Here is a 12,789-nt window from a genome sequence, read left to right on the forward strand (position 1 = left end):
ATTAAGCTATTGACATTGTAAATAACAATGCCGTTTCTTTAAATGTTTTAAAAACAAAAACATAAACAAAAATAATGTCATGAGCAATGCCAATAGCTCTAACTTTACCAATGCCGAGACCATTGCATTGTAAATGCTTGTTTAGGTTTCGCCTGGCGAAAAGCAGCGCATGCGCTGCTCTCGTCAGAGAGACCTTTTGGAATCGATTCTCCACCATGGGCTCATGCACGCGCCTGCATGGACAAAGATGGCTGCTCTCACCAACTGTCCATAGCAGACAGCATGCGCGTGTCCGTGGGACAGTGGACAGTCCCACGCCATTTTGTTGTCATAGCTCGGGCCTTCCCGTCGCACACGCCCGCGCGCGCATGGCGGTGTGCTTTTAAAAAGCGTGGCCTTAGCGCGATCGCTTTCACTTTCGCTTGTTCTTGGTTGTTCTCCCTCTTGGTCATCGGCTTTTCGTGCTCTGTTAGGGACCACCGTACTGTAGCACATCTCGCATCTCTGGCCGTCCACCTTGTCCAACCGCAGTTTGTTGGGTTTTTTCTTCACCTCTGGTGATGCACTTCTGGGGGATGCGCTTCTGGCTGGCACCATCCTCTGTTGCCAGCCCCCAGCGAGCCCCAGCTCGGCCTCGCCTCCTCTCCGCTGGCAGTGGGGTAGGGGGGACCCTCCTCTCCCAGAGCTCCAGGCATAGGGCCTCTAGCCAGACCTTGGGATCTCGCCCTGCTGCAATATTTTTCCCTGGGTGGCAGCAGGTCTCCTGCACCACTATGCTGTGGGCCTTCTATAGTGCTGTGCTGTTCTGTGGCGGTGTTGTTGGGGGGGGCAGGTGGCGAGGCAGTCACCAGACATGGACACTAATGCCCCAGCTCCACTCGCGGTCCGCTCGCTCTCTGGGCCATGTAGTAAGAGACCCGCACCCCCCACCAGGCTTCAGCGCTGCACTCCCGATCGCGGTCTGAGGGCGCCCTGCTCGCGCAGTTACCAGGCCGCCCAGCTGGGAAGCAAGGCAGGGGGGTGGAGGAAGCTCCCCCTCCGCTACTCCAGGGCCGAGGTGCCGCCTCCCCGCTCCTCTACTGCCCCTGGATCTCAGCGGCACATTTCTCCCTGTCGTCCGGCAATGCAGGCACATCCACCCCTCGTGGGAGTCGTCCCTGGCCCCTCTCGCAGTCATGGCACAGTCACCGGGCCTCTTAAGTCCCCTGTACGCTATCAGTTAAATAGCCCGGCTGCCATTTTGCTGCAACTCCTCATCCCTGTCAGTGGCCCGGCCGTCTCTTAGCTTGGGCAGCGCAGTTCAGCAACAGCCCCGTCTCTAGGGGTCCGTGGGTTCTGACTGGGTGGGTTCTGTGTTCCAGGTATGGAACGAGAAGAGCGAAAGAAATAGGAGGGTGAAAGTAGCACAAGAAAGGGTAAATAAGCACCCACTAACAACGCAACAGTTTAGAGAAGCAAACAAGATGAAAGGTGTGCTGATAACAGACAGTTTGGAGAAAGGGAATCTGATAACATGGCCGTACACGCAAACGTTTTCTTCTCTTTTGTTTCCCTTTCAACAAAGACACCGCCATACCTAACACCTTGGAACATGAACATATGTTTTTACCATGGTGTACTGTCACATGCCTTACCTCGAGCTCACCAGCACCTGCATCACTGCTTTCCAGGAAGAGGCCATACTGTGCTTTGGAATTCTACTTGGAGTCACGCAACCCTCCACCCTTCCTCGCGAGACTTTGTCATAGGATGCAGGTCAGGAAGAAGTGTTGCCTTCAGAGGCTGCGGTGCGGACATCCTGAAACTACCACACCTACGGGAATGTTGCTTTCTTTCTGTTTAACATTGCAGGACTCCGGGAAGGGACAAAGGAAAAGGAGAACAGAGAAAAGAGGCGAAAGAAAAAGAAAGAGAGATCTGGTGAGGAAGAGTCAGAGTGTGAGGCCTGTGATGAGAAAATGAGTGAAAAGGAGGTTAAGAATAAAAAAAAAGTGTGTTTGAGAGATCAAAGAGTACTAAACGTGTGTGGGTATGAACAAGAGGCCGAAAGCTTGCTGTCTATAAGAGCATTACTAGCTATAGAAGTTACACATTGTGGAAGCATTTTATTTGGGGCTCGGCTCGTTCTTAGGCTGTTAGAGCCAAGCCAGAGCCCTGTCTTCACTCTGGCACTGTTCTTCTCACACATGTTCTCGCTCGCCCACCTCTGCAGAGCACTACTAATTCACAAGTCACTCTTCCTCCCTGCTCTAACCAGGATTCAATTTTGTGACTGGTTACTCACGCAGACAGTGATCGAATTAACCAATAGAGGTTTCAGAATGTAAAATAGTGCATTTTCCAGTGGTTAGTTTAACTAGCATGTTTTTTTTTAGGTGTGTGTTATTTTATAGGCAGTTCCTGGAAAGTGACAATAGTTACAGAATATTTTGTTCTTTTAGTTATTGCTTGTGACCCCAATCCCACACTCACAGACCCCACCCCTATTGCACTCATGATAGCAGGTCAATATTTCTGAATGCACTTTGACTGCTGGATTCCACAGATGATCGGGCACCTCTGTTCATTTTGCCCTTCCTACGAAGTTCTTTTCCGCCTTTCATTCTCCCAGGGTCGAGCAAATAACTACAATTGGTCTGGGTAACAATGAACATCTGTATTTTGTCAGGATATCATGTGACTGTTTTTTGAAACATTCCACAAACATAGAAGTAGGACTACAATTTAGCATCCATGGAGGGCTATAGAATGATAGTGTTCAACAACGAAGACTCTAAGGGAATAAAACACACTGTTATAAACATAATTTGTGTAAGCTAAATTGCTTTTGTGCTGAATACTAATTCTTTCTGCACTGCAACACCTAAAATCTTGCCTCCATCCTCATTCAGTCGAGCCTGTATAAAAAAACAAAACGTGCTATAGTTAGTAAATTTTGCCTGGCACCTGGTCACACTACAAACACCTCGAGGTTAATTCACGGTTTTATTAATTACCTTGTGTTGGTTTTCTGTCTAAACACTGTCATTAGGCCAGCTGTCAAAGTGCATTAAAAAATTAAGGGAACTGTAATGTTGGGCACAATAGGGGCGGGTAGAAAGGCGAGGCTAAAAAAAAATATTCTAACTTTTTTTGGTCTTTCACCTTCTGGTAAGTATATGTAAAATAACACACAAATCTAAATTAAGTCTAAACTAAGTTAATCAGTGGGAAATACACGCTCGTAATTTATGAAACCTCTATTAGTTCATGCACTGCAGGGGTCTGTGTCTGTAACCAGACAGCCAGGAATTGAACCCTGATTGGAGCAGTGGAGAATAGTTAGGAGCATAACACCGACCCCTGCAGCTCCTTCGGCACAGAGGGCTGTGTAACGCCCATTTAAAAAGCACACACCTCACAGCTCAGCTGGTAACTCCTCTCCAATACCACTAAAACAAGCATTGAAAATGCAATAGGTCTCGCCTCTGATTAAGTTAAAGCCATTTGCTTTGCTAATGTATAGCAAAGCAAATGGCTTTAACTTAACGAAAGGCGAGACCTATTGCATTTTTAATGCTTGTTATATTTTCTTTCCACTCTTGTTATGTATTTTGAATGGATCGACTCATATTCTTTTTGTACTCTTATCCAGTTTTTTTTTCTGTCACTTCCCTGTTGTATGCTTGTACACTTTTCACATGCCCTCTTTAACTGGATCTCTTTTGCATTCCCATTTTTTAGGTCTCGCCTAAGCAGCGCGCATGTGCTGCCCTAGGAGATGACCTTTAGAAATTGGTCAGCTCTTTTCAAGCACTCGTGCTTGTACTGGCATCCACCTTGCGGGAGTGAGCAGCGGCACGCTAATTGAAAACAGATGGCTCGCGCTGCTCGCTCCCGCAAGGTGGTTGCCAGCACAAGCACGAGTGCTTGAAAAGAGCTGTTTGCATTTGCCTGCATTTCTCACCAGGCAGTCGCCTCTCACGTCCCACTTCAAAGTGTTAGTTTGCACATGCTGTATTCCTATGGCTCCGTTTGTTCGACTTACAATGCTTCAAGCGTGGGAATCTTGCAGCACACAATTATCTGTACTGTTCAATTAAAGGCATTATTTTACCTTCTTCAAAAAGTCCCTGCCATCTCGTTGAAAACATAGCGGCCCTTGTGCATCGATTTGCACAACCCATTGCAAACCTGTCCCATTGGTAAAAGCAGGAGTTTCCCTAACAAATGTGTAAAAGCTCTGCCGACTTTTGACTGCACTGTCCCTATAAAAGTGTAATAGCTCTGTCTGCCCATTTTAAAGTGTTAATAAAAGCCTAACAACTTTTCCAGCAAAACTGAGTACGTGTGAAATATGTGGCAGTACTGCGAGCTAGCCACCCCCTCTGCACTGTCTTGACACCTCCCTACACCGATGGTCCAGTGCACTCTGCATTCCCATCGTCTCACCCCGCTACAGTTCAGGCCGGCCCCCCGCCCCCCATGATTCAGACTGTGACTCCCAGACTCGAGCCCGTGTTGCTCTACGATCCGGTTAAGACATGTTTGCCTTTATCACCCGATCTAATCAGTGCATTCCTGAATTTACTGCCTTTAAATAACTCTTTTCGTCTGCTCAGGGAGGCTAATGGATGGGTGTATTCCGCATGGCTGGTCCTTTTGCAAGCAGTAAACACGACCAGAGAACTCTTTTGAACGTATGCAGATCATAACTGTGTTAGCAGTTCAATCTCACTCATGCAAACTGCTGTAATCGGCTTATTGGAGAGTTAGGGAAACGTGCTCACAAGTTACATTTTGATGCAAATCATCTGAGTAAATAAACAATAGCATGGTGCCGTTGGGAGTCCTTGACTTGATCTGTTTTTATTTTGTTTTATTTTGCTATGATTCTCACACGTGGTACGGTGTACCTACTTGAGTAATAATAAGTGCCATAGGCTAACTGAATGGTACCTAGACACTATCCTGTATCTGCTTTGCCGCACTATGCAACCACTGTTATGTAGAATATGACTGAATGTTGTTTGCATCCGTGCGGCGCAAGGAGTTCCATCAGTATGGCATCACATTGTGTTGTCTAGGTGTGACTTTCCAAAATTCAGTCAAGAGATGGGTTGAATTCATCATTCTTTTACTCACTATGCCACCCCAGTTTGGACACAGCTATATGCTCAGCCTTGGCACAGCTCCTCATGGCAAAAGTACAGCCCAGACTGCCAAGCCAGGTCCTTATTGGACCGTAAACAAGCATCCTAGGACCGGTTGGGGTTTCGCCTCTCATCAGCTATGCTAGCTTGAATCCAGTGACCCCGTGAGCAAGGGAACCACGTCTCGCCTTTGGGACCTTATAAGTGTTTAGCCATGCAATAGTTGATGTTCTTGCACCAAGGATATTGTACTGCATAACTAAATACTTGTAAGGTTCCAAAGGTGAGACCTATTGGCTATGCCAATGCTTGTGTATACTATTACCCTCTCTCCACTTTCTCCCTGCCCTCTAGTAGATTTGTTACTAACGTCTTCCACTCATGATAATATCTCTGTTGCTATTTGGTCACTTGGTTAACCTGTCTCCACCTTTTGCTATATTATTTTTCACTTGCCTGGGCGCCCTCTTTCACCCCACTCCCTCTTTGTTTTATCCTCTTGTTTGCTTTCACGCATGTGTCACTGTTTTGATGATTACTTTTTTATGTAAGCGTTTACCTCCGATTTTTATCCTACAGCCATTGTGCTGTTGTAGGGCAATCTGATGTTAAATCAGTGCTTAATTTGAGCCAGTGGTTTTCAGTGCTCAGCACCAGCACTTACTTGTCAACACAGTCTGCTACAGGTGGTGGTGTCTTGCTAATTTAGAGATGACCACAACAACAGTTAATTATTAATTCAATATACATTAAAAATGACTATTACCTACTGCCCAAGCCATTCTTTTAGCTTTGTAGGCCTGAAATAGTCAGAATTGTCACACTTGTAGGACTGTGATGGTTAGTAGTTGTGTTGTTACTATCGTTGGCAGCATAGCAGGGGCAATGTGTGGTGCAAGTTGTAGTGGCCTCCTGGCGAGAGCCCTGGCACTTATTTTTTGATGAATTAAGCACTGTGTTAAATGCCTTGGGCTGGTATGTGCTTAGTAAAAAAGAGGAAATAGAAATGTAAGAGTGGGCCAATCAATAGCCGTCAAATGAGCTACCTCCCTGTGTCTTGGTTTTGCAATTGACTTTTTTTAGTTTATCTCTTGGCACTATCTGACTCACTACCAGGGCATGTTCGACTTTGAGCCACGCCTCTGTCCAAAGTAAACAGTCAAAGCTGCAGTCTAATTGAAGGCGCATGGGCATAACATGCTTTGCTGAGCACACTGGCATGCAATGCAGAGAAACATTGTATTTCACTAATGTGTGTAACTTTGAATCACTTTCATCTCTGCTGACAATGATCAGGAATTTAGATTGCAGCAGGTTGTTTCTCCGTCTTATATGCAGTGTTTGAGGTGATGTAACGCATACCCTATATCCCCAGAGTGAGTACAATCTGAAAACAGAGTGACCACATTTACAATACAATCTCAAATATCCTATTATACATGATTGGGGTGTAGATTAGAAAATATTCAACTCCCGAGGCACTGATATAATATCACAAATTATATTCCACTTAATAGTACTTCATTCAACACATGAATAAACATAATATTGTATACAAATTACATAATACTGCTCAAATGGTGACAAACGACAGTTGGTTCAATCGATCAGTTGCCTGTGGCAATTGAGATATCCCAGAGCTAAAAGGGAGCCAGAAGTAAAACACTTCATGAGAGAGGTCTAGTCTTATATGCACTGTTAGTAGAAAACAAGACTCTGGTCTTCCATTTCAATATATAACAAAACAGAAAGAAAATCGACCAATGTTTCGACCACTAAAGGTTGTTCATCTGGATCTTCATCAGGATCAATGTAATGATGGAAAGGCAATGTGTGCAACTAGATATGGTCATCAGAAGTTTTTGGAAATAATAAGTCCAAAAAAGAACCAGTATCCTTGCACAAAAGTCCATTAAATGCTTTATTATCTCTCAGGAATGGATGTCACTTGACGGTTCACAGAAAGGGCTCTTAAAGAGTACCCATAGAGTCAGCCCCCACATGGTCAGCATTCTAAAAAAACATGTGGAAAGAGGAGTTACAAAATTTGTGAAGACAATAAACAGTATTCAAATGCTGGAGAAGCCAGTGAACATACTGGGCAAATAACATATGTGGGTCTCCTAGAATACCAGAAGCATCAGGTGCCACCCAGACAGCATGTCAGTGTGTTTTACAACATTTGGATCAGAGATTATTTAAGAAAGGCAACAGATCTTAGACATCACTTGATCAGGGCATTCGAAAATCTCCCTGTGAGCTTGATAATTACAGATCACATATCATTTGGACTGCACCTCTGTATATGCTGAACCGGTTTTGATCTTTAAGTTCCTCTAGGGACCCTGTCTACATTTTGCATATGTTGGAGCATCTCTCATCCTCAATATCCTTGTGTTCCCTCTTCTGTCACCACAGACTGGTGTACTGGACTGATTGTAGAGCTTCCCCTGCCAGCAGGAAAACGTTGAGGCCGTGGTCCAGAACAAAGCACTTATCCTGCCTTCCAGCCTGTTAAAGCAGTTCCAGATGACAGGATCACAGTGAAGCAAAGCTACCCCACCCAGTGAGTTTTGTCTGCAGATATTTTGAATACCTCAAGATAAATGGGATCCTGTTGCTTTCATAGAATGAAATGGAAGCTTAATAGGTTAGTTTGAATATGTATATAATATCGAACCCCCTGATCTTCTTTAGTATTGATGAATGCCCATGTTCTTCAACGAATATATACAATATATCTGTGCCTTGTATCTGTAATGTAGAAAAGACTTTCCAGGACAGTGAATGGGGCTTTAATACCACTGAAGACATCATTCCTTTTTAAGTTGATGCAACAGGAGTATCTGGAGCCAGTGTTGAATGGGTTCATTATTTTCCCCTAGTTCGATGTTTCATTCAAGAGATATCTACAATACATGCCTTCGGCTCTTTTAAAAGTGACCCGTAATAGCTACAAAGTCACTGTTGTTGTGTATTTCTGATCATTCCGGTTTCCAATGCCCCATTACAAGTGTGGAAGCCAGGCGGAGACATACTGTAAGTCTATTCCTGTAGAGACGTCAAATATACAAAAAATCAAGGTAGGGTTGGGCCATTGTATACATCAGCAAGGCTAGGTTTAGGAAAGTAGGATCTGCTTTCATGGTTACCCAAACGTTTTGTTGCAAGTTGTGTTCTGTTTTCTGACTAGTCTGACTGGGATCCTGCTAATCAGGACCCCAGTCTCTGTGCTTCCTCCCTAAATTTAACAATAGTAAGTACTTTGGTACCTTCCCAATTGGTTTCTGGTGTACCCCTGTAAGTCCCTAGTATATGGTACTACGGTATCCAGGGCATATGTACACCAGGGATCTCCCAAGGGCTGCAGCATGTATTATGCCACCCATGAGAGACCAATTAAACTGTGACTGCTGGCCTGCCATTGCACCCTGTGTAAGCTGGTGCTAGCACCACTCACATCAGATATAGGTTTCCTTATTTATGAGGGCACTACACTTAAAACCTGTAAGTCACCACTATGGCAGGCCTTTCAGTCCTGGGGACAGGGTGCTGGGTTGCAAGCGTGAAGATGCCCCTGCATGAGCAGGGCCCCTCTACAAACCCCAGAGTAGATTCTCCAGGCTTTGTAAGTGTGGTCAGCCATTTAATACATATAGTGGACATCAAGTCAGATACAAGATGTCTAACTATATACTGGCTGCACTGAAACTGGTCATGTTGGGTATCAAACATGTTGGAATCCTACCCCAACACCGATTCGAGTGTTGGGTGTAGGAGTGCATTTACTGGGGGGCTCACCTAGGGAGCCCCCTGTATTCCCGGTACCAGCCCTTTAGGGTCTAACAGCAACTAGTGCTGCTGCTGACCACATACACATTTCTGCCCTCCTGGGGCTGAGCTGTGCTCGAGCAGGAGAAGGCAGAACAATAGGTTTCCTGCCACAGGGAGGTGTGACCACCTCCCGGACAGGACTTAGTGTATTGAGCTGGGGTGGGAGCGCTTGCCAGCTTCACCAGACTGCTTTGTAGGGCACATTTGGTGCCCTCCTTGCATAATCCAGTTTGAGCCAGTTCAGGGAGCCCTTGGCTAACGCTCTGGTGCGAAACTGGACAAAGGACATGGGAGTATTTTTCCCTCTGTCCAGACCCTCCTCTGGAAGGGATCTTTGAATCCAAGGGTACTTAGGGGCTTACCTGTGGGTGGCTCTTCAGATTCATGGAGGGACAAGATTAAAACCTGAAACCACTTCAGCTTCTACCGCCTGCGCACTCTGGACTTCGTTGGACTTTACCTAGAAAACAAGACTGCACCAAGGAAGACTCTTGCTGCTCCTGGTTTCGTCGTCCTGCCAGTCTTCTGTGTCATCTGTGCCTGTGCTCCATCCAGGTTCCTCTCCAGGCCTGTGGGCATCAAGGACACCTGAAATAATCTCCCTTGAAGTGAAGGAATCCCTCCCCTGTATCTGCAGGCACCCCAACAAAGCTGACCAGTCTGCTGCTCTTGATGTCCCATGGACTCTGAAAGGCTCAGAAACACAGGTGGTGGTTCTGCAACTCCCTGACCTGTCGTCTCTGTAAGTTTGAGGCCAGTATCCCTCGTCGTAACCACTGGAACAGGACCCCTGTGCACCGCATTGACTTGCCGTTGCCAAGGTTTGTTGACTCTATGCTCCAGAGATCTTTGGGCTAAAAGAAGCTCCAGACTCCAGCATCTCTTTCTGCTAAGATCTTCATCCTCACCACATCCTCTGCATCGTGGGCATGCATCTTTGATGAGCTGCTATGGGTCCTCTTGCAACTCCTGTGCCTTCAGCCTGTCGGTCCTCTTGAGGGTTTTCTTTTGCTTCAGGGGGCTCCACTGCTTGTTTAGGGCCTTCTCTGACTCTCCTGCACTTGGTGAGTCCCTTGCTGGTCCCAACGCTGCACCTTCTTTGTTTACCATGTCTGTTGCTGCTGCCAAGGCTTGTTGGTGCTGCCACTGGATGTCCTAATAGCTGCTCCTTTTGTGAACTAAGATTGGTGATATAATGTTTAGCAAATTGTTGTTATGTATCACTCTTCATATATTGTTTGTTACATCACATTACTTCATCACAAAATCTGTATGTTTTTGTTTTATTTCTTGCCTTAATATGTATAATTTGTTCTTGACTAAAACGTATCCGCACTTACCTGACCTATGATTAAATGTGGAGTAAAGTGCATAGAATGAAGTAGAAAATAAATGCTTTAAGCCTCGATCAATTGAATTAATAGCCTTCAGTCTGTTATATTGGTTTAGCAGCATTTGAATGTGACAGCTAGGACACCTTTTCTCTTAGTTTATTACAGACCCGTCCAGCCGCCTAGGGCCAGACCCCTTGTTGCTATTACACTGAGCAAAGTCTGGCGCATACTCTCTGGGAATCACATATGACACCAAAACTCTACACTAATACATGTGACTTCTCCCATGGATGTAGCAATTACTCATCCAACTCAAGGAAAGCGCTAGAGGACTAAAACATAGGTAGAAAAATGCGATTGCAATGCCCAATACAGTATAATTTACACATTATGCACTACACACTTCTGGTTCTGTAGTTTGCTCATAGAGTCACTTTAGCCAGTGCTTACATTCAGTGCCACATTGTTTTCGGCACTTCACCTTACCTGGAACTTCATTAAAAGTGTATCCCGCACATGTAAAAAAAATCAGACTGCTTTAATAATCTGACGCTGGAGGGCATGTAAACGACCGTACATTGCAGGACTGTGATTGAATGCATTGTCTGACTCCACGACGCTTGTGCGATGAATATGAAATAGACAGACTAGTTTGTTGGAAATGAACCTTTGAAAGGGAAGTGCATCTAAATCTATTGGACCTTGGTTGATATATTCCTATTGATATCTAGAAGAACTGGTGGAGTTATGATATTACCCTGAGGACGCCTTCGTTAAGGTGAAATGCGTTGGCTGTGCTTTTTGTAACATGAAGAATCTTTAAAAAAAATACACTACATGGACATCAAGGATCTTTGAGATATAATTTGAAGTTAATTACCTACTTTGAAAATTGTGTTTGCTGCCTCTCTTATTTGTGCTTTAATAAGATCTGTTTTCATTCTTAGAAAAGTTTACAAGGTCTCTAACTACCTTTGGTGACTGCAAAGGTTGAGGGAGCAGATAATAATCACCTTTAAAACAACTTGCACTGTGCACAAGTTCATCTTTGGGTCCAGATTTTTGGCAAAACACATGTGAAAGAAGTGCTGATACACCTGCTGCGGTCTAGTACTCAGCTTCTGTTTGAGGTTCTCACCTTTTAATTGAAGAGATTGTGAAGTAGATCCTTGTCAATACATGGTGCTTTCAAGGACTGGTTACTGAGAAGATCTGTCGAGTCCACTAATTGATTGTCCAAGGAAAGTGTGACTCCCACCAGTAGCCACGGTGGGCTCTGCACAGAATAGGATACATGAAGGGGGCCAAGTTTTTTGTTAAGAGTGTCCTAGTTAGGAGGAAAAATCAACATAGGGGAAAAAGGTTTCTTGGCAATCTTGTAGCTACTGATTGAAAAGTAAGATTTATACTGAAGAAATCAGCAAGACACGAAACTCCCCCTGAAATCAGAAAAGAACAAAGAGCCAAGCAATAATCTCTGGCATAAAATCGAAAAGATCAAACTGCTGGAAGCTAAAATCTGGGACAAAAATAGTACCAAGGAGATGAAGAACACGATCTAATATATGGGAACAATTATGTTGCATCACATCTTCCTCTCATGATGACCTCCTTATATATGATTTATACAGGAACTGACATCAAAGGAAGTGACTCTAATTCATCTTAGATTGTGAGCCTCGAATATCAGCCTACACACAGACCACCACCTTGGAAATTTTTTTTTTTGTAAGGCTTGTCCATGGCTCTTTTCACAAAATCCTGGTGTTTGTTTGGTAGATTTAGAAACCCAAATTTGACATTCTCTGTCCATTGGATTCCAGAGTGCCACCACCGCCTTTTAAGCCTCCCTCTCCAAGTAGCTTGCAGAACTCCCCTCTGGTTGTTCAGACACACCAGAGCAGTCTGGGCGGCATGGACACTCAGCCATGCAGTGAGTGCAGACCTGAGGCATGAGGAGCACCAGTAGCGGTCCGTGGAGGGAGTTCGGTGGGATTGTGAGGCGGGGCGGGGGAGGGGCAGGATGGGGAAATGTAAACACCGGAATATGGATGAACGGAGGTAAGTACACATTTCAATACATGAATTTCGTTGCGCGCGCTGCATCGCATTTCGCGATGCAGCGTGTGCAAAGGAATTCGTTTTCTGTATTTAAATGTGTACTTACCTCCGTTCATCCATATTCCGGTGTTTACATTTCCCCGCCCCGCCTCACTGCCCCACCGAACTCCCTCCACGGACCGCTACTGAGAAGCACTCCTTCCCTCTTCAAACACTCACAGGCCTCAGTCATCTCTTTACACTGCTCTCAGCACAGATGTGACATGTGAATGCATTTGAAACACTAGGCCTGTGGAAATGTGCTTGGATTCCAGCATTTCAAAGTCACAATCCAAACTTAGATTCTTAATCAGTAGAGTTTTAAGCCACCTCAGAAGCAGAGGTAATGTAGATTTTCCTAATAAGTTATGACGGAAAGTCTTAATTTT

The sequence above is a fragment of the Triturus cristatus genome, chromosome 7 (assembly GCF_964204655.1).
Source record: "Triturus cristatus chromosome 7, aTriCri1.1, whole genome shotgun sequence".
Taxonomy (NCBI): Eukaryota; Metazoa; Chordata; class Amphibia; order Caudata; family Salamandridae; genus Triturus; species Triturus cristatus.